The sequence below is a fragment of the Pararge aegeria genome, chromosome 27, assembly GCF_905163445.1.
Source record: "Pararge aegeria chromosome 27, ilParAegt1.1, whole genome shotgun sequence".
Classification (NCBI taxonomy): Eukaryota; Metazoa; Arthropoda; class Insecta; order Lepidoptera; family Nymphalidae; genus Pararge; species Pararge aegeria.
The window spans coordinates 1,097,590-1,121,319 of record NC_053206.1 but is presented as its reverse complement, the minus strand read 5'-3'; the positions used below and the strand labels follow the sequence as shown (position 1 = coordinate 1,121,319).

Below are 23,730 nucleotides of genomic sequence, written 5' to 3'. Positions count from 1 at the left end.
TAATAATAATCCGTGAAAGAAGTTCCCTTCCGATATTTAATAGTCTTCTGAAGGACTACTACCTCTCTTTGAGTGATGGAATTTGAAGTAGATTCTTTAAATTCTTTCTTTTAAATTGTGTGTTAAAATCTACTTATATATTATGTTTGTTATATATTTATATATATTATGTATATTTATATATTATGTATATTTAAAACTAATAATTACAGATCACTGATGTAATGTCATATCAACTTTAAATCAAAACTTTACAAAACTACTTGTTAAAAGAAATTAATAAGTACATAGTTACATAGTAAATAATATTAAAGAAATGTAAAAGTAGCTTTAAAATAATTGTTTTATAAATATAACCTAAAATAAACTATTTAAAACTAAATAAAACATAAAACGTCCTCGAAACCACCGCAGCGAGGCACAGTTCAGTTTACATGTATATTTTATATTTATATATGTATTACGTATATTTATTTAAATTATATATGTATTTGTATCTTTACATTTGGTATTTATGTATCAACACTTTTGGCACTATCCCGTTCTCTTGCTGTGAGTCCTATCTACAAAGGTTGCCTGTGAGAGATTGCTTGCAGCAATAAGGCCTTTGCATGTCTACATTGTGTACTGTATACTCCTTACTGTTTCTTTTCCTGTGTGTTATACGATTGTTAGGATTTAAATTTAACTAGCATTATTGTTTAATGTCTGTTAAATCTGTTAATTTAATCTTATTTTTGAACGAGACGATCGGTTGTCATTCTCCGATTGGTTTAGCCGGTAGACGCATAACGGCGGGAACTAATCAAATTGCTTAGATTCTACCTGGACGCTATGAGTTTTGGCGGGAAATTGGGTTTTCTTCTTGGCGGGTTGGATCGTTGTAAGACGATACGTTCATATTGTCATAGTTTATAAAGTAAATTAATAAAGTGATATTTGTATGGTATGTTTATTTGCATCTTTTCGTGGCCTCATCGCTATCCTACTAAAGTTCTAATACGTTTTAAGTGTTAAAGTTTTAAGTATATTAAGTGTTTCTTATTCTTCTTAATATCAAAATATATCCCCGATAGAGGATATAATTAACTTCTCCATCTTATAAATCACGGGAACATGGTATAGGAGAAGTTTACCGGTTTATTATAACACACAAATTATTTGGATATTATTTCCACTAGTGCGCCAGTGCTCTGAGAGTTGATAAAGCTGTGGGAGAAGATAAATTTATATCCTTTCCCGGGAAGATAATAGTCTCTTGCCCATACTAGCCGTGCTGAGCAGACCAGAGAAAATTCTGTCAGAAAATTCAGTCCTGTATAGACTCGAACGATGCAAAGATACTTGAAAAGCTTGCAGGCTTTGCTTTAGATTATTATTATTATTATTTTATTATTATTTAATAGACTAAGCAGCTTTCGCTGATGCGTCTATATCATTTCTTGCGCTCTTTGTCTTTTTGATGTTTATCCAGTCTATTCTTAAACTGATTCAGTGATTCTGCAGTCACTACATCTTCAGGCAAGGCATTCCACATTTGTATAACTCTATTGCTGATAAAGTGCTTGGAAGGATTAGACGATGCCTGCTGATATTCAAGTTTGAGACCATAGCTCCTTAATCTGGGGTTACTCTTTTTTGAAAATAATTCCTCAAAATTCGGCATGTTGTAATACTTATTTAATATTTTATAAGTTTCAATGAGATCGCCTCTTTCTCGCCTACTTTTGAGGGTGCTGAGTCCCAGGTTTGCAAGCCTTCGCTCATATGAAAGATTATCTTAGGAATCACAATAAGAAGTATGTAAGATGAAATAAAACGTGTGTTATTAATAAATACTTATTTATTGTAAACATAATAGCATAGTTACAGAGCTAAAGAGTAAATAATATTAGTTCTATAATACATTTTACATAATCTTACATTTAAACATTTTCCTATTAAAGTTTATACTAAAATACATTTAAATTAAAAAAAATAACAATTTTTATTAATTATTATGTGTTACAGTAAATTTATACAGTGGGTAAATAATTAAACTTTTGATAACTATAATTTTATGTTTGCCAGATATTTATGTTCATGACATTGAGTTGGTGGGTATTTTGATATAAATACGACTGCATTATCGATGCACCGCAGTCCTACATGGACTCAAACGATGCAAAGATACCTTCCGGTGTCTTAGTCGTTTATCATATGTTATTATAATCACCGTTTTCACTTTTGCATGTGATGTTAGGGCTGTATCTGATTTCTAACTTTCCGTTTAACAGATAAGTCTCGGAGACAGTAAATAAAGTCTAATGCCTCTTAAGAAATATTTCGGTTTGCATTTACACGTTGTATATTATCATTGAACATTGATTTTTTATTTGAAAGATTTGATATTTCTCGTCCACTTTTAAGGCTGTTGTGCTTTGGAATAATTTGCCTGCTGACATCCGTAAAAGTCAATCCCTTCCCATTTTAAATGTAATCTTAAAGACTACTATTTGTCTTTGAGTGAAGTAATTGTGAAAAAATATCGTAATTAATGTGTATTATTTGTATTTTTCTTTTTTCATTATTTAATTATATTTGTATTTATATATACATATGCATTTATATATTTATTTATTTTATATGTATGTCTATTTATTGCCGAATATATATGTATATTATATGTAGTATATATTTTCCTTCTGCCAGAAGTTGCCTGTAAGAGATTGCTTGTAGCAATAAGGCCGCCTTTGCATGCCTACAATTCTTGTTGTTGTTTATTCTATATTTTATGTATATTCTGATGTTTGTGTGCAATAAAATATTTCTTCTTCTTCTTCTTGAAAGTGTATACTATCAAGCATGTATTGTCTTATTTTAATAAGGATCTGATAAAAATTGTCAGAGATAAAGGACATAACTCTTCACAAATAACATTAAGTCGCAAGGTATATGGGACAGCGATCGAATGCATGCGTACCATCCTACTAATATTTTAAATGCGAAAGTTTGTGAGGATGGTTGTATGGATGGATGTATCAACTGACATGGATGACAGTTGTCATTATTATAAGTGGTATACTGATACCACTTAAAATAACAGTAGGTACATGCTAGCTACGATGATTATGATGTTATCATCACATCTATTCTAGCTTCTCGATTGACTTATAAGCGGACGAAGTCGCGAGGGTCCGCTAGTTAGGTATATATATCTAGTCAAATATTATTGTGCACTAAAAACTCTTTGACTGACTAAAATGAATTTTGTAAGAGCCATTTCTTCAAGGCTGGTTTGGTTGTGTCTGTAACTACACCGGCAACCACGCCCTTTTTTTTTATTGTAATAATTGACAGACCAATCAGATGACATGGGTCAAGTTGACAGATATATAAAAAGTTCAAAGTTTGTTTTAAACGTAAGCTTATAGAAAAGTCCTATTATAGTATTAAGGACTACGTAATCGAGAAAAAAGTATTATTGTTATTAAATAATTATTGCTCTAACCAGGTTGCACTTCTAATAATTTAAAATGACATTGTGAGATGGTGATAACAAAAAAAAACTCCCGGCTAAGTTTGTTGTGGGCTACTTCTTAGACTAGGACGCGTTTGGAACCCTCGTAGCTTTAGTTTTAAGTTTACGAATGTGGTTATCGCCATCATCTCACTACCGTGTAATTCTTTTGTACGCATCAAAAGTGCCACCTATGGGCCTACTTTAATAAGGATATTTTTGACTTTGACTTTGACTTATATTAACAGAGCAACACTTCGCAGGGCATGTAAGGAGCACGTCCTGCAATGTCCGCCTTGTGTCCATTAACTTGATGCGTAGGTGTTAAGTCTCATATGCCTGTAATTACACCGGCACCCAGGACCTTCAGACTGGAATACAGTATTGCAACAATGCAGTTTTATTATTATTATTACAATATGTTTTAAGGAGCGCCAGAATATACTGGGTATATAAAGGAAAACCAGGACATTTTAGCTGGCTAAGAAGTACCAGGGTATAATGAATCGCTAAGAGGTACTCTTACACCTGGTATGATCTTAAAAATTACCAGATTATCGTCTCCCCGGACGAGCTCTGTCACAAAAAGCTCTACTACTACTACTACAATATGGTTTAAGGAGCGCCAGAATAAACTGAGCTAATATAAAGGAATACCAGGGTATTTTTTGCTGGCTAAGAAGTACCAGGGTATAATGAATGGCTAAGAGATACTCTTACACCTGGTGTGATCTGAAAAATTACCAGTTTATCATCTCCCCGGACGAGCTCTGTCACAAAAAGCACTACTGCTGCTAAGTAGACACTTTAGTTTTTGGGGAACTTTTATCATCGAGGACATGCTAACCGCATAAGGAGATAATGAAAAGTTCATACGGGGGTGATTTAACAATTGTTCATTGTTAAGTGAACATCTTCTGAGGATGCTCCGGTGTCGGAGCGAAACGTGCGTAGAGAGCACCCTGCGGAAGAACTGTTCGGTGTGGAGTACAGATAAACACCCAGACACTGAAAAACATTCATGTTCATCACACAAACATTTTCCAGTTGCGGGAATCGAACCCACGACCTTGGACTCAGAAAGCAGGGTCGCTGCCCAGTGCGCCAATCGACCGTCAAACGAATATGAGTTGCACCGTACAGATTCACCTGCTGTTCGCGGAAGATAGCAAATTATGCTTAATGTGGAAAGGAAGTTAAGTCTATGAGTCAGATCATGTCAAGGTCGCGTCATGCATAATATAACTTTTCGTTTGGACTTATGGTTGACGCGAGTTGAACCGCGAGTACATTACATATATACAACCTTTAGCATACACAATCTCAAACATTTGACCAGACGATATAAATTCTATCATTTTTGATAAAACTTTTATCTATATCGTCGACAAACGTATAGAGTTTACGATAATCTTGAAACGCTGGTGCAATCAAAGGTTTACCATATGTTTTGCTAACATAGTCTACCACTATGTTTTTAACTACTTCATTGCTGTATTGCGCATTTTTAACTTTTACTACAGGGCGAAAATTTAAAGCATGTATTTCATCGTTATCAAGTACAATTTTCGCTTTTAAAACTCTGACTGTAGTAGGCCAGGCTTGCAGAATTATATCTGGATTATCAGTTTTTACATTATAGACTTGATTTGTTTCCGTTGGTTCAGATTTAGCTATACCTATATTAGTTAATGGTATTGTTGTAACCTTTTTATTAAGAATATTAGCTAATAAATCAGATTTTTTTATATGGTTCCGCAAAATTTCATTCATTTTATTTATTGCGTTGTTCGGTTCTGGTATACTTTCATAGTTACCTACTTGTAGGAATGGTTCATTTGCGTTAGTTACCTGAGGTATATTATCCACTATTTTAGGAGTTACGATTTGATTATTTTGATATTTATTTTCATATTCATAAATTAAATTATTAAGTGATGGTTTTTGATATGATTTAGAATTGTCTTCTTTTGTTATAGGAAATATGCCGTAATGATTTGTGAAATATGTAGATCTTTGAGAATTGGGATTAGTATTTGACTGTGTCGGGTCTTTGGTCCCAAAAGTTGGGTTATAACTTTGAGTTACTAATGAATCAAATATAGACATTGGCTCTTCTTCACCTTCTTTTACGAATGGTCTTAAATATTTCCTTGCCAATGAACTAAAAGGGGTATAACCTGCTGAAGATACAGGTATATCTTTATGGCCTCCAGAAATATATGTTAGGGTTGATGGAAGTTGATTTGTAGCTGACGATTGTAGCGATGATGCTGTAAATTGTGATGGTACAGAATTTGAGTTATTTACATTTGTATTTGAAGACAATGAAGAGGTTGTAAGTTTAGTATTGTCTTCCATATTTGCCCATTTTGTAGCATAATTAGATTTTGGATGCGAAAAAGATGTACTTTGGATTAGTGGAATCGATGATACGGCTTGATAAGTATTCGGAAGTACGCTGAAATTGATGTCTGTTTCGTTTATATTATCTGTTGACAAAGAGGGCTCTATTTGATGTATAGAATTTAAATCTAGGTTTTTTGTATCTGTTTTAGCGCGATGCACTTGTGATTGAACGCTATAGGGGTAAGGTAATAAATATTGTGTTTGTAACATTGGTTTCGAAAGCGGTGACCAACTAGCCGATCCAGGTGATGGAATGACAGTGTTACTATAAATATGTCCAGGTCCAGAATCTAAAGACATTTTACCTAATTCAGGACCTAACACAGCATTTGGTGTGTTACTTAAGATTTTACTATATGGTAACAAAGAAGGCCAAACAGTATATTTATTTTGGGGAGAATTTAACCAAGTAGAAACATGTGAATGAAAACCTAATGGTGATATAGCTGCAGATAATATATCACCTGGATTAAATTTAACATCATGGGGATTTGATATAGAATCAAAATTGTTAGGTGAAATATGTAAACTTTGCGAAACTGATAAATCTGATGGAGTAACTTGAAATACTGGAGTTTTGTTAACTTCACTTGATCCAAATTTGGTTTCTTGTGAAATAGGTTGCGCATTTGATATGTATTTTAGGAAATTCAGTGGGTTTGATAAAACATCGTAACCTTCTCCAGGTTTCGATGTTTCTGACGAGTTAGGATTCAAAACATGAATAGGATTTATCATATTGTTCGAAATTGCTGGAATATATGTTACTTTACTTTGTGAATGATTTGCATATATAGGTGGTAATGGTTTAACTAAAAAACTATTTTTAGATCGTAAAGTAGGAAATGCAATATTGGATTCTGTAAATTTGATTTGGTTTGAAAAATTGTTCATTATTGAAGTCAGCGGAGTTTGTAAATGCATATCGATACTCATTGGGGTAGTGTGTGACACCATTGTTAAAGGCAACTGTGCGTGATTTGCAATTGGTTGAAGAGGTGTCGGTTTAGTATACGCAACTTGGCTTGGTAGCCCATAACTTTCTGCATAACTCGAAGGAAGAGTTTTATGTGATACTAACTCTTTATCAAATTGAGGTATTTCATAAGGACTAACTGCATTATTATTTTTTATTCCCAGAATTGGTTTTGGCCTTTGTGATTTGCAAGGAGTAAACCAAGTAACTGGATTCTGTGGAGAAAGCATATTGGGATTATACAGCCAAGGAGTAATTTTGTTACTTGAAACTGAATCAGGGTTTAAGTTAGTAGAAATTATAGCCTGCAGTGGTACAGATGATGGAATTTTTTTCTTATAGGGAGGTGTAATTGATATTTCGCTCAGTGATAAGGGCATAGAATCTGCATTACCTTGCTTAAGTGATTCTGCAGGTTCTATAATTGGAGGAGCTATAATTTCTATTATGTTTTTATTATTTGCTTGTGTTTCAGACCGAATGCTTTTAAAATTGGTAAGCGGAAATGGTATTTTATTGAAATTAGCAAAATATGGAGTCATTACGTCATCTGGCGAAAATACTGGAGGTTTTAAAGCTTTAATGGGAAGTGTATAAGATGCTTTTTTGGCAGCTGATAGTTCATTTGGTATATTTCCTAGATTTTTATCCGGTACCAAATATTTTATCATTGAATTAGCAAAATAAGGAGACATTACGTAATTTTGTGAAAATTCTGGAGGTTTTAAATCTTTCATGGAATGAGTATAAGTTTCTTTGGTTGGGTCTAAAAGTTTTAGTGGGGTATTTTCTAGTTTCTCAATCGGTGATAAATTTGTGATAACAGATTGGGGTGCTGATGGGGAAGGATTTTGAAAACTTGTATAATCATCTGGAAAAAATGCGATTGAAGCTTTCACAGCGGATGGTGATGCTGCTGATAATATATCACCTGGATTAGATTTAAAATCATAGGCATTTGATATAGAATCATAATTGTTCGGTGAAATATGTAAACTTTGCGAAATTGATAAATCTGATGGAGTAACTTGCAATACTGGAATATTGATTGCTTTATTTGGTGCAGTTCTAGTTTCTTGTAAAATAGGCTGCGCATTTGATGTGTATTTTAAGAAATTCAGTGGGGATGATAAAACATCACACTGGGACTTATATTCTGCTAAAATATTCTGTGGGGCTATTGGTTTTTTTTGTAATGGATTATGGAATGAATTTAAAAAAGTTAAATATTTATTTGCGGAGATAGATGGGCTCAAATTTAACTGAGAAGATTCCGTTTTTGGTTTAATAGCATCAACGTGCGATATGTGTGAAAAATATGGAGAAGTAATTGTATCAGTAGATGAATTAATATCTGGTGAAGGTGATGTAATAAAATTGGGAGGAACAGCGTTTATATATGTAATTATATTTTGTGGTAAGGCACTTTGCGCTAAAGGTTGCATTACAGTATCACTATAACGTGGTGTAGTTTCATAGTATGTATATTTACCTTCTTGCGTTAACGGTACAACTTTGCGCCGTTTAGATTGCATCAAGGTATCTAATACGACAATGGGTTTAAGTGAAGCTGTGTCTGTAAGCAACGTTGTAGGTGTTTGTTTATCTTGCATTACGCTATTTAAAGGTATCACAATTGAAGTGTCTAAACAATTTTTTATATTCTTAGTATCGCCAGATTTCAAATTCGAAAAATAGACAGCTTGAGAATCTAGATTAGAACTTTTTCGTTCTGTATTATAGGATTCTTTATTTAAACGGAGAGGATAAGATTTTAGATTAGATAGTGTTGTGTGATAAAAATTTCGTTTATTTAAATTTAGACAAGGTGGACAAAGCAATGGTAACAGGTTGGTTGTCATGTCTGCATCTGAGGTAATTTTTTTATCTTGTATTGGAGAGATTGATGAAGGATGAATAGGATAAACAGATTTTTGAGAAACCGGACCGGAAAAAGGCTTGTAATAGGCAGAGTCTGTCATAATTGGGACAGTAGATATAGGTAATGGATATAAAACTTTTGCATTCAACGGTTTATACATAGTTTGGAGTAATATTGGGTTTGAATTTCCGGCATTATAATTATCATTATAAGGAAATTCTGTTTCATGTAAATCTTCAGTTAAACGTTCAATTTTTGAATTTTCCTCTGACACTGTTAAGTCAGACAATTTGCCGTGTTGTGCGTAACTTCTTTGATATAACGGAGATCGGAAATTTGACAAAAAGCTATTACAACGATTTTTAGTTGAAGGATTGTTGTTGAAAAGTGATGAATAATACAGAGATGGTAAACTATTGAAATTGGGCGGAAGAACTGTTGTTTGCCTTGGCGGTATATACTGGACATATTTTATAATGGGTTCATTTCGATTTATTGTCTCCGAGACATTGTATGCTGTAACATTTTCAATTTTGATTGGTAAAATTAGATGCCCTTTTGTTCCAGATATATTATTGATAACTTGATATTTAGGATCGTATACGAATTCAGGTCTAATAGTTAACAGATTTTTGTACAGGCCTTCATTAGAGATATCTTTTTCAGACGCGAATGGTGTTAACGTACTTGTGAATGGAAACATTTTCCCTTTTATTTCTCCCAAATTGCTTAAATAAGTGTTATAATTTTGGCTTTTAGGCATACTTAATGTACATGTTATAGGAACCTTTGCTTGAATAAGATGGCTGTTATAGATAGGAAAGAGTTCTCCATCTATATGCTTATGATCCCGTGGCACATTATTGTTAACTAATGTCGTATCTCCTGTAGAAATAAAAGAAATCGGAGGAGTATTTATTGTGGGTTTTACTTGACCATCCAAAGTTAAAAGATTTTTGTAAGCGCACGAATCGGGCATATAGTATGTTTTTGAATATTTTGTTTCGTCAATTGGTTGGTACAATTTGTCACTAGAGTATGCATAGCTTACAGGTACAGTTGGGTAGACTATTGCATTGTATTTATCAGGATGTATATACTTAACAATACTATCGTTACCAGGCATGTTGGTAACAATTTGACTTTGATCAGTTTTATTCTGACCTTGTATAGCGTTTAGAAAGTTCATATCTTTTATTTGTGATATTGCTCCTAGTGCATTTTGAAAATAAATGTTGTTTTGATTTGATTTGGGTAAATCTAAAATGTTTTCTGATTTTCGACTTGCATCTGGTTCTACATATTTTATTATGTTTTTATTATTTGAGAAAGATGTAAATACATTTCGAGTATATTGATTTTTAAGAGGATCTATGCCTCCTGGAGTTGTCTTAAGGATATTACAAGGCCAATTGCAAGGAACATTAAAGTTGTGCTTCTGATCTTCATACTCCAACTTTTGTTGGTTTCGATTTGGTATGTTACTATATTGGGAATAACTCCAAGGAAGAGCATGGTAGTGCTGTTTATTATTTAATACATGTTCATTTATATGATTGCAAGGTTTTGAAAAATCATCAAAACCATAGTGATAGTGATGCATTTGACTCTGTGGTACCTTTTTTATGTCCATACTAATGGTTGGAAAATTGTAACAGTCTGTTATTACAGAATTATCAACATTGTTACATGAAAATTCTGATTTTAGATTCGCTTTAGGTATTGTATTCAAATCACTTATTTGGGCTATAAGTGGAAGTGTGTTAGTTATGATGTTCGGGTTAATGAATTTAAAATAGCTATCTAATTCTGGTTTCTTATAATTCATTGGTGCCTTTTCAAGTTTAACGAAGGGATTTAAATCTGGGATTATCTGGTGTATATTTTCATGTGAAATTAAAATACTTTTACTTGAGCCTGGTGACTGAGCCAATGACTTTGAAGGCGTGAACAAAGTAACATCGTTAATACTGTGACCGTGAGGAGTTTTTTCAGTTATAATAATGTTTTTCTTATCATTAGGCACTTGATCGTCTATCACATTTGTTTCAACACCTACCGTATTTTCTACTATTTCTATTTCATTGATTTGAGGTGTCATAGCCCCATTGTTAAGTACATTATTTAATATAATATTTTTGTTGGTTGCATTTATAGCATTTGTATTTTCTAAATTGAGGTTAATTTCAGTTATTTCATTGCTAGGAACTAAATTAATGTTTCCACCATTTACATTTTTATCATCTTTTGCTTCGTTTAAAATAATTGAATTTTCGAATGTGTTTCTACATTCAGTAACTTTATCAGATATTTCCAGTAAATTATCATTTGGAACGGTGTCCAGTATTACCGGTAATTCCGGTAATATCATATTTTGGAACTCCATATTTCCTTCATTCCCACTGAGTGTTATTTCTGATTGTGAATTATGGTTGTTACTAGCGTTTATGACATGCATATTGGTATCATAAATTAAATTACTATGTTCTTGACCTTCACAGGGTATCACTTGTAATACTGAATCAGTTTTATTTGATTTAGATAGGTTGATATCTGATAGATCGCTAACCACATTATATTCTTGATTTGTATTTTGGTCGGGAATTTCAACAAAAACATAATTAGCATCGTTATTTGTAAAATCCTTATCAACATGAAGGGGGTCTATTAAAATGTGGGCATCGACCGGTTTTTTAGCGGTAGTATCAATGTTTGAAGTTTCACTAGGTATGGCCTCTAAATAATCTAAACCTTGCTGATAGAGTTTAGGATCAGATTTAGTTACATCATTCGCGTTTAAAGCTTCAACTGCTCTTTTTGCATTATTAATGTCATTAGTGTCTTCTCTTACTTCATTTTCATTTGAGTGCTGATGTTTAGGCTTAAGTAAATCAATGTAAATATCTTTTAAGTTAAAATCATTTTGTTTCGGTAATAAAAACTCATATGACCCTGAAATTTGTTTTACTGGATAATGTTCTTCAGGATCACTTATTGTACTGTGTATTGTATTAAAACTGTTATATTCTGATTCCGTGTTAACTTTATCACTTACAATACTGCCTTTGCTATCAACGTTAATTAACGATTGTTCATTAAATTCTGGAACAATTGTTACTTCAGAATTAAATAAACCAAGACTTTCTAAACAGGAGTTACCACTATTACTATAATTTAAACAAAAATAGTGCGTATATTTCAAAATATTATCATGCAATATTTTTTTGTTTGTATATAAGTAGCCTATGTTACGATACTTGTTATGCGTGAATATATAAAAATATACAAGTAATTCATAACCTAACCCTTGTTTTTTAATATCGTACATAAGATTGAATATTTGGTCATCGTATCCAGCTAAGTATATAGTAGTAACATTAGCACCTAAGAGTTTGTCTGTAACATCTTCACTATTTCTTTTGTTATCTGCAATAACAACTTGACTATAATCATTTTGACATTTAGGTAGTTTAACAATGCTTTGTTCATTGTGATGATCTCCAACAAGATGTTTTGTAGCCACGTCATCATATTCATTGAAATAAGCTTGTTTATTATCTCTTAAATCATTATTGCTTACTTCTTGGCCGTCAGGATGTTTCAGTGTTTTATAACCTTTTGGATGCACTTCATCATTTGGTGTTAAAGCCACATCATCAAGCTGTTTGTCATGTTCATTTTCTAACACAAGTTGATTGGGATTTACAGTGTTGCCATCGCTGGCAGTGGTGTATTCTAGTAAACCTGAAAAGGCAAAAGAAACAAGTGAATCATTTTTATTTTTACTTTTGAACTTCAACCTCAGCTTCGCTCGGGTTATTGCAGATTTGGTCAAACAACTTGCACAGTTATTAACTAAAACTTATGTTTCCATTCCTCCCGCTTTGACACCGGAGCATGCTCAGGAGATGTTGACTTTACAATAAATAATTGTAACGTGTCGGAGCGAAACGTGCGTAGAGGATACATTGCCGAAGATCTGTTTGGTGTGGAGTATAAAGATTAAAGAAATTGTAAATTACACCGTACAGATTCTCCTGCTTTTTGAGTAGGTACAGCAAATAAAGCTTAATTTTTTCTGGTGGGCTTTGGCCGTGGCTAGTTACCACCCTACCGCCAAAGACGTGCTGCTAAGCGATTTAGTGTTCCGGTGCGATGTCGCGTAGAAACCAATTAGGGGTATAACTACCGTACTCCCTAACAGGTTAGCCCGCTACCATCTTAGACTGCATCATCACTTGCCACCAGCGGAGATTGCAATCAAGGTCTTACTTGTAGTAAAATAAAAGAAACGTAATATATAACGGAATTCCGCGAAGTAACGCCTGCTTCTATCCAATACATATAATTGTCTGTATGACGTTGGATAATAGCCAATCACGGTTAAATTTATCATTGTACAAGTATTTCCAAAAATATTGTCATTTCATTCTCTCTTTTCAAAATGCCGCCTGTGAGTAAAAGCCTCTGAGTTTCCTCGGAAGCGTTTAAAAGCCGTTTAAAAATCCATAAACATAAACAAACTGCCAGTCAACTGCAGATGGTTTTGTTTACGAATTTTAACGCCTTTTCTAACTTTCCAGAGTGGCCGGTTTTGAATAAGTCAAAACCGGGCATTGAATTCGATGTAATTTTAATAACTAGTAGGTATCTAACTATTAGTGACGACCGACTGGCGCAGTGGGCAGCGACCCTGCTTTCTGAGTTCACAGCCGTGGGTTCGATTCCCCCAACTGGAACATGTTTGTGTGATGAGCATGAATGTTTTTCAGCGTCTGGGTGTTTATCTGTATATTATAAGTATTTATGTGTATTATATTCATAAAAATATTCAACGGCTATCTTAGCACCCATAACACAAGCTACGCTTACTTTGGGGCTAGATGGCGATGTGTGTATTGTCGTAGTATATTTATTTATTTAGAAACCGATTTGGGGGTGACTACCATACTCCCTAACATCTTAGCCCGCTACCATCACTTTACAACCAGGTGAGATTGCAATAAAGGCCGAACTTGTAGAGGAATTAAAAAAATAACCCTTATTCAACCATTATTGCATGCAGTGCATTGTGTCCAAAAACGTGAAAACGCCCCGCGCAAGTCTCACACCCGCGGAATGTTGCTAGCTCACAAACTTTTCCCATATTATGCTAAACGCTCAGCACATTAGTATGTAGTGACTCAACGCCTGTTCAAGAAACACTACTAAAGTGGAGTGGTTTTTGATGCTTCAATATTAGTGGTGTACACGGATTCTGTGTGTTCCTAATTCTATGATTAATGGCTTCTTTTTGCCGCTTTCGACATTCCTGGACTCGAGAGACGCCGAAATTATGTTTAAATTTATACGGAAAGTCACGAAATTAATAAAACATAGTCCCTCCCACGGTATGAGTACCAGGCGAACATAAAAGACTAAAAGGTGAAGGCGGAAAATAAAATGGCAATGAATTTAAGGCGGGAACTTTATGACCCAGCTTAAATTATCGACGATACCTTTTTCACTGACTTCGAAAAAAAGGGATAAAACTAGTTGGACGGACTACTAGGTCTACTACTACTAATAACTTCAAAGTTTATATAAAACGTAAGCTTATAGAAAAATCCTATTATAATATTAAGTATTACATGGATGATAAAAAAGCTTGGGTGTGAATTGCTCTTACTTCATAGCTCAACATTAACTAGACTTTGAGATAGTGATAACAAAAAAAAAACCTGGCTAAGTTTGTTTTGGGCTCTCCTTAGACCAGGGCGCGTTTGGAACCCTCCTAGCTTTAGTTTTAAGTTAACGAATGCAGTTATCACCATCACTAACATTAGTGTTAACATGTTTAATGTATGAACGCTTTATAAGTGCCTGTGATAAGGTCTACATGAATAAAACATTTTTGAAATTGAATTTGAATTTGAATACTAGTAACTCATTCAATTCTAATATTTCAAATATTAGTATTATAATAAAATATATTTTGAAAATTTTGATCGGGGGATGCTTTATATTCGATACTGAGTCCAAAACAGATTTTTGTTTAATGTAATGGTACACATGCATTCGATCGTTGTACCATATGCCTTGCGACTTGCTAATATCTGTGAAGAGTTATGTCCTTTATCTCCGACAATATTTATCAAATCTTCATTAAAACTAGACAATACATCCTTGTTAGTATAGTAAATAAAAAAATAATTATTAAAATCGTTTCAAATTTAACGGAGCTATGAAGTAAAATTTATAAAAATATTTATCCCATGTCCCGGAGGAGACTTTTTATTTATCGGGATAAAAAGTAGCCTATATGTTGACCTAGAATATCAGCTACCACTTTACAAAATTTTATTTAAATCCGTTCAGTAGTTTTCACGTGATGCTCGAACAGACAGACAGACAGACAAAAATTAAACAAAAGTCTGTTTTGGACTCAGTATCGAATATAAAGCATCCCCCGATCAAAATTTTCAAAATATATTAAATGTACAGAAATCTTCCAGTTACAGTTTTATTATAAGTATAGATATATGTATATTTAAGGAATACACAAACAAACAACATTTACAATATCAGTATAAATATCAAAACTATGTGTGGAAATATCGTTGAAAATTTTTATTGTTAATCAAATTCCAGCTTAGATTATAAAATGTAAGCGACCCTATGCAAAAAAAAAACAAAAAACGTTTCGTCCAAAAACTAAAACAAACTTTCATAAACGTACAGCATCAAATTCAATTACTCACAACGAAATATTCGATTCGTTTACAATATACAAATTGGTACATTTTAACGAATTAAATTGGATTTACTGACGCGGAAATATGGGGTAAGTCCTATATTTCTATACTGGGAAGAGGCGAATATTGTTTGTTTGAAAACTAAATTAAATGAATTTATATCATTCAACATATCGACCCATTACCGGCCCAGACAGGGCACGGGTATCCTCCCACATTGAGAGGGGGTTAAGGTAGTCCACCACGCTGGAACAGTGTGGATTGGTGGACGTACACCTTTGAGAACATTATGCAGAATTCTCAGGCATGCAAGTTTCCGCAAGATGTTTTCCTTCACCGTCGAAGCAAGTGATATTTTTAATTGCTTAAGACGCACATAACTTAGAAAAGTTAAAGGTTCTATTTATAATTTTTTACACTTGGAGGAATTATCAAAATTATAAATTGAAAATGCATATAAAAATTTTCGGAACCAACAGGATTTGAACCTACGAATCTCTGGCAATCGCGGCCTGAGCGCTAGAATCCAATTAAGCTACGGCTCTCCTACCGTTGACGCGGAAATTAGTATATGCCTTTAACATCAGTCTTATAGCGACTGTAGCGTCATCTAAGTTCTTCTTCATTCGTCTAGTTTTTTCTTTATTAATAAACCAACGAAAAATATATTTTTCTAGGGGAATAATAGTTACAAACTAAAATTAATATTTACAACAAATATAAGCCGTCTAACTGTTCACTTGTGGGCAAAAATTAAAATTCTGGGATTCGAACTCGACCCCCCGTATGTGAAGAGGCAGTCAAAACTACTTGACTATTACCACTTCACTTTTTTATGTACATATAATGCATGGTAAATGATGAGCTGTACACCCTTTATGTCTGGTGTTACAGACCGACATTCTGTTACTATATTGGGTAATATAAGATGTACTGTTTGTGACACTAAAAGTGAATAAATGCATTTTTCTTTCTTTATGAAGATCTGGATAATTTAAAACTTTAAAACTTAGCAGTGTGTTCTTTTACACTCCTAAACCTTTTTACATATATATCATCTTTATCAGTCTAACAGCGACTAAGTGTACAGGGTATGTATGTACGAGTTATAAATACTCAAAGTAGGTTTTTTATAACCCTTACAATGCCTACCCTTAAGTTTTTTTTAACTCGTACTGGAGACTCTTCATTTTATATCATCTGCATACCCTGTGCATACCCTCTATGCACGCCACTTTTGAAAAGTAGTACGAAACTGCATGCTAGATGGCACTTAGTCGGTATTAGACTTATAAAGAGGATATTTATATAAAAGGGTATATATATACATATATGTGAAAGGGTATAGGAGGGTAAAAAAACACACTGCAATTTTTTTTTAGTAAGAGAACCAGCGTAGCTACTTTAAATAAATAAATATCTAAAGACAATACACACATCGCCATCTAGCCCCTAAGTAAGCGTAGCTTGTGTTATTGGTACTAAGATGACTGATGAATATTAATATGAATTATATACATAAATACTTAGAATATATACATATAAACACTCAGCCACTGAAAAACATTCATGCTCATCACACAAAAATTTTCCAGTAGTTGGAATCGAACCAACGGCCTTGGGCTCAGAAAGCAGGGTTCGCTGCAAACTGCGCCAATCGGCCGTCAACTTTAGCTTTCATTTGACGAACTTACGAGTAGTTATCGCCGTCAACTCACTTCTATGTCATATTTTGAGGCAAGTGTAACCGTATAACTTACCACGACAGGCTTTTACATTTGGGATGCAGAGCTAGCAAATTTGGCAAAAACACTTTCATTTGATATTTAAGCTCGTTAATTCCGAAATTTATACTTCCTTCTTACTCTCGCTCATTACTATAAATACTCGCGTTGACACCGGATTGAAATATTTTAAACCCTTTGTCCTCAGTGTCTTCAAGAACAATACTTCCTTTTACCCATCGTTCGCATGTCAAAGTCAAAGTCAAAAATATCTTTATTCAAGAAGGCCCATAGGTGGCACTTTTAGTGCCATCATATCTTGGACTGAGAATGCAGGGTCGCTGCCCACTGCGCCACTCGGCCGTCAAAGTTAGAACAAATGTAGATAGTGTTTAATGCATGTGTTTGCGCCTGCGTGTTAGAAAGTTTTAGTATAAGTGTGTTGATTGTTGATGAAATTTAAAAAAAAAACCGCGCAAAATAAAATATATGATAATACAAACACAAATTACCACAACAAGTTAGGTTATATAAGTTGCCTGTGTGTGCGTGTGTGTTGGTTTGACGGCGGACTGGCGCAGTGGGCAGCGACCCTGCTCTCTGAGTCCTAGGCCGTGGGTTCGATTCATGTTTGTGTGATAAACATTATTACTTTTCAGTGTCTGGGTGTTTATCTGTATATTATAAGTATTTATGTGTATTATATTCATAAAAATATTCAACAGCTATCTTAGTACCCATAACACAAGCTACGCTTACTTTGGGGCTAGATGGCGATGTGTGTATCGTCGTAGTATATTTATTTATTTGTGAAAATCAATTGGTGAAACATGATTCTTTGATCAGGCGTTACTTTCTTAGGAATTGCGTTGACGGTCGTTAGTGAAAACGGGCATAGACTTTAATAAGGGTTTTCTTATTAGATTAACGAACCCTAACTAAATGTAGGTTGGTATCCGTCTCAAAGCGCTCGTCGCCCGTAGGAGCGTATTAGAATTGCAAAGTGTCCCACCTTTGTGCGACGCCATTTTGTTTGTCTTGCGCTCACAGGCTGCGCTCGTTATGCGAACCACTTTGCACCCACTGATCTTGAGCAGTGGGTGCAAACTCGGCCACGGTCTGCTCGTTCACAAGAGCTTGTGTATGTTTGTGTGTCAGCGTTTCACTCATAAAATGACTGGTGTTCTTGGGATCTTCTATATAGGATTTATGTATACATTTGACGGCTCATTGGCGCAGTTTGCAGCGAACCTGCTTTCTGAGTCAAAGGACGTGGGTTCCATTCCCACGACTGGAAAATGTTGGTGTGATGAAAATTAAAGTTTTTCAGTGTCTGGGTGTTTATCTGTATATTATAAGTATTTAATGTATATTATTTATAAAAATATTCATCAGTCATCGTAGTACCCATAACACAAGCTACGCTTACTTTGGGGCTAAATGGCGATGTGTGTATTGTCGTAGTATATTTATTTATTTATAAATATAAAATATCTATATATATAAATATCTGACGTGGGTTTATGTACGCTTCAAAAACTCAAAAAGTTCTGCACCGTTCGAGCTGATATTTTAGCATGTTATATAATACGCATCAAGTATTGTTTTTATCTATTTTTCTCAACCGTTCAATCACAATGAGAATCAGCGAAGCGTGGCAGGGTACAGGCTAGTATCTTTTATATATATTTATTGTGTGCGTGTGTATGTCACTGAACTCCTCCTAAGCGGCTGGACCGATTTGAATGAATTTTTTGGTATGCGTATGGGTGGAACCCTTGATGGTTTAGATTCACAAATCATCCCGACAGATGGCGCTGGGGTGGCGCTGGCGCTGGGTGGCGATGGGGTGGGATATATATATATATACTAGTGCATATATATATATATTAGTATGCACCACCTACCTCTTGTCTTGAGCTGTGTTTTACGCCATCGGTTACCTAGAAGAGATCGCTATGTAGCGATAAGGCTGCCTAATTGTATGCAATTTTTTTTTTCCATTTCCTGTATTTACTCATTTATTGTATGTTAAAAGTATTTAATTATGTAAATGTTGTTATTATATATATTAGTTTATTTTTATATTTATTTATTTATTATATTATTTACTTTTTATCTATTTGTGCACACTAGTTTATGTATTAGCATGTAGTTATTTGCATGTATGTATTTTAATATTTGTACCACCAGCAGTCTATTCTCCTCTTTTTTTTCCTAATTCTAAGGTTGCCTGGCAGAGATCGCTATTAAGCGATAAGGCCGCCTTTTGTATTACTACTTCTTTCGATGTTTCTGTTTTTGTTATATTTTAAATGTTGTGGTATACAAATAAAGAGTTTAAATAAAAAATATTTTTATGTGGTGTACAATAAAGGTGTATTCATTCATTCATTCATTCATTCATTCATTTATTCATTCATTCATTCGTTCATTCATTCATCTGCATCAGTTCAGCGTCCTCTGTGCTACTAGTATGTTTTCTTTCTTTTTTCTACTACAAGTTAGCCCTTGACTGCTATCAGTAGCGTGCACTTCATACAAGCACAAAAGCACTGCCTACCCTTTTTTTATTTTTTATTTTTTTATTGTTACCTCCGACCCTTGGGCAGGACGGACGTTATGTGGGACTCCCCCTCTAAAGGGGGTATACCCGAACTAAAAACCACCACGGCATGCCCCTCTTGTTGGCTCTCGGAACGCACGGAAGCACTGCCTACTCTAAAACTTTTGTGCATAACCCATAAAGAGGAATGATTTTTCCATTATATGCCATCTTCCTTACTTATGCATAACCAGGTCAATAAACCTATGCACGCCACTGACTGCAATCTCACCTGGTGGTAATGATGCAGTCTAAGGTGGTAGCGGGCTCGGAGGCCTTTAATCCAGCAGTGGACAGTTATAGGCTATTTATGATTATTCACCCATCACAGGCCCAATTGGGTCGAACCTCCTCCCGGCAGGACAATAAACAATACTTACATATAAAAATCCATACAATATGTCGTCTTCTTAAAGTTATTGTCATAGCGGTACAGAATATAAACGTAGACATACATTTAGCTCGGAAACTGTAATTAAAAAAAAAAACTGTTGTATGCACTTTTGTAAACAAGTAAGAAGATACTTCTTTGGTGTGAAAAATCCTTTGTGATTAAAAAAAGGATTTTTATTCACCTCCAAAAAGAATGCTTATATTATACTAGCTGTTGCCCGCGACTTCGTCTGCGTTTGATTTTGTTTTTTGATGTCAATTTAGTTGTAGTGAAAAGCCTTAAATGAGGGGTTTGCTGCTGTCCGCTGAGGAGTTCTGTCCTATCTCCAACCCAACAACTCAGATCTACACAAAATTTGGGCAGAATTAAATACATATTATAACCTCTATAGAACAAAAATAATTATTTGAATCGGTTATAATTTGTCGGAGTTATGGTGTAAAATCGTCAAACACTTTCATTCCCGCTCCCAAAAGAACCGAGCTTAATTTCGGGATAAAAAGTATCCTATATTACTTCTAACACTTCCAAGAATATGTGTACAAAGTTTCATGAGGGTCGGTTAAGTGGTTTTTGCGTGAAAGCGTAACAAACAAACTTACATTCACATTTATAATATTAGTAGGGATAGGGATATTGTATCCTTCTTATATTATAAATGTGAAAGTGTGGATATGTCACTCAATCACGCAAAAACGGCTGAACGGATTTGGATGAAATTTGATTTGTAGCCTTTGACATGGAAAAGAACTTAGGCCACATTTCATCCTATATCCTTAAGCAGTTCCCGAGGGAAAATTTAAAAATTATTAACGAGCTAAGCCACGGGCAGACAGCTTTGAAATTTGGTGTACATGTCACCTATGCTTTGTAAAAGGATATGTACTTTCTATACCGATCTCTCAAATAGTTGCCGTGGTAGGATTAAAAATTGTTAACGAGCGAAGCTTTATACCCCAATTCTGAAGCCCACGCAAACGAAGTCGCGGGCAAAAGCTAGTGTAATATAAATAAATAAATAAATATACCACGACAATACACTCATCGCCATCTAGCCCCAAAGTAAGCGTAGCTTGTGTTATGGGTACTAATTTGAATGATGAATATTTTTAATATACACTGAAAAACATTCATGTTCATCACACAAACATCTTCAAGTGGTGGGAATCGAACCCACGGCCTTGGACACAGAAAGCAAGGTCGCTGCCGACTGCGCCAGTCGGCCGTCAAAACTCAAAGTCCTGACTGACTTAAAATCTACATATATAAACAGCTGGGTTTAGAAAATTGAAATTTTTAGGCTCCTGTTATAACAGAACCGTGCACTTATAATGGAATTTAAAAAATTAAGTATCTTCATAAAAGTAAAAAAAAAAAAACAGAATAAAAGTTTTTTTTCGCACATATACAAAGTGTAAATAATATATATAGGTTATATAATATATTTTTAACTATATATATATATATATGTAGTATTAATAAGTATAGTATATATGTACTGTATATAGTTAATAAATTTGGCTATTGCACTATCCTGTTTCATGTAATATGTTTCTTCAACCAAAGATTGTCTGAAGGGGATCGCGTCAAGCGATAAAGCCGCCTTTGTGCATATATTTTGTATTATCGTTTAACCTAGCTGTATATTTGTATGTTCAATAAAGACTTCTTCTATTCTATTCTATTCTAAAGTGCAACTGTCTTAAGAACTAGCTCGTAACCAAATCGTTACTTACGTTGATTCCTCAATTTTAAATAACAGTTAAAAATCAATCATTATTTGAAACATCACGCGGGATGACTCAGCTCACTCTATAAACTCACTGACGCGCTAAATGTAAAAAAACTGTAAAAAAAAATGTTTAAAAAACACCAAAGAGTGTTTATGCAAACATCTCTTTAAATCTACGACCATGAAGAGATAAAAGTTGCGGCTGTTACGAAATGCAATACAAATTTTCAATGCACTGATTTTGTTTTATGAATACGTAATTTATACAATAACATAAAAGCTTTCATATAAAGTGACGGAAAGAAAAATAATTGTGCAAACGTAACCATAAATCGTATTTTTAAAACTACCTTTAGTTAACGCCTTTAACACACTTCTATGTCATACTTTACATGTAATGTACGCATCAAAGGTGCCATCTATGTGCCTATTTGAATAAAGAAATATATGAATTTGACTTTGACATTAAACATTGCCCCGTTAAACATGCGTTCTTGTGTCCAGCATAGTATCCAAATATTTATAAAGCTACTGTAAAAAAACAACTTTATCTAGAATTGTATTGTGTGAATTGTTTAATCGTCTGTTTAACAAAATACTAAAAATTCAAAATTCGTTTATTTCAAGTAGGCCTACTTTATAAGAACTATTGAAACGTCAAGTATGTCTGTTTGTAGTTACTGTACCACCGGTTCGGAATGCAGATTTCACTCAAAGCCGCGTAGAAACTCAGCTGTATTTCTTTACTAAAATCAATACCTATTTTACAATTCAAAAACGTTTTAGCATTATTCTTGTTTGTAGATAAAAGCGGAGTAGTTTGCATTGAAGCGTCTTTCTCATTAAAAGGTCATTAATTGTGTATATTTTGTGTATGTCGGAAAAGAGCAATCTGCTGAGTTTCTTGCCGGCTCTTCTCAGTGGAATCTGCCTTTCGAACCGGTGGTAGAGTCACTACAAACAGACTGACTTGACGTTTCAAAAGTGCTTATTAATTAGGCCTACTTGAAATAAATGATTTTTTAATTTTGAATTTTGAAACCTCCCCTTAAAAATGTTTTATCACATCTTTTGAACTTAGGTATTGGCAGGACTAAAAATATATCGACTGTCAGGAGTAAATGCGATAAATTAAAATGTTATTAAAGAGTGCGTGATATGCGATCATAATTATATGTCTGAATGTTTTGTTTTTATTATTTACATATAATATGTTACGTAGGCATACCCAAGAAGCGGCCGTATCGCATCATGTTTAAGTTACGAGTACGTCGGCGCAGTGTCCGGAGGCTAAATTTGAATCGTGATGCGATACCTTTTTTACCACGCTTCCTATGGTAACTAATATGACCTAGGCTAGGGAGCTCGTGCCCCAAATCGGCCGAGCTTGGTTAATACAATTAGTTTTAATCTATCTATCTTATTTTATTACATATTTAATAGAGAAAGTGTGTTGGTATGTTCCGTATAGGCTCCGAAACGGCTGGACATCGGTCAATGAAACTGTTAGGGAATCTCCGGATTGATCTGGCGAGTAATCCTGTAAAGTTTGGTGACGATCGGAGCACTCCTATTTTTGAACTGTCAAACTGTCAAACACAGCGTTTATTTACTATGATGATATTCTATTGTTGGGTGTACATGGGTGTAGATAATGATCTTCACCCGCTCGAGAAGAGAATAGAAGGGAATGAATTCGGAGAGAAATAAATGATTTAATATATTATGAGACTTAAATTAAAAATTTAATGATGTAAGTTTATTGTTTAAATTAA

At 34.1% G+C, this 23,730-nt stretch overlaps 1 protein-coding gene and 1 long non-coding RNA gene across 2 annotated transcripts in view; one reads left to right on the top strand and one right to left on the bottom strand.

Annotated features, from left to right (window-relative positions):
• Nucleotides 1-23,730, top strand: part of LOC120635602 (lachesin-like) — a 177,895-nt gene that overhangs the window by 10,506 nt on the left and 143,659 nt on the right. The window lies entirely within an intron of this gene.
• On the bottom strand, nucleotides 12,016-22,029 carry LOC120635607. Its single transcript, XR_005659294.1, has 3 exons — nucleotides 21,960-22,029; nucleotides 20,210-20,298; nucleotides 12,016-12,510 (listed from the first exon to the last, which is right to left on the bottom strand). It is a non-coding gene; the product is annotated as an uncharacterized LOC120635607 (long non-coding RNA).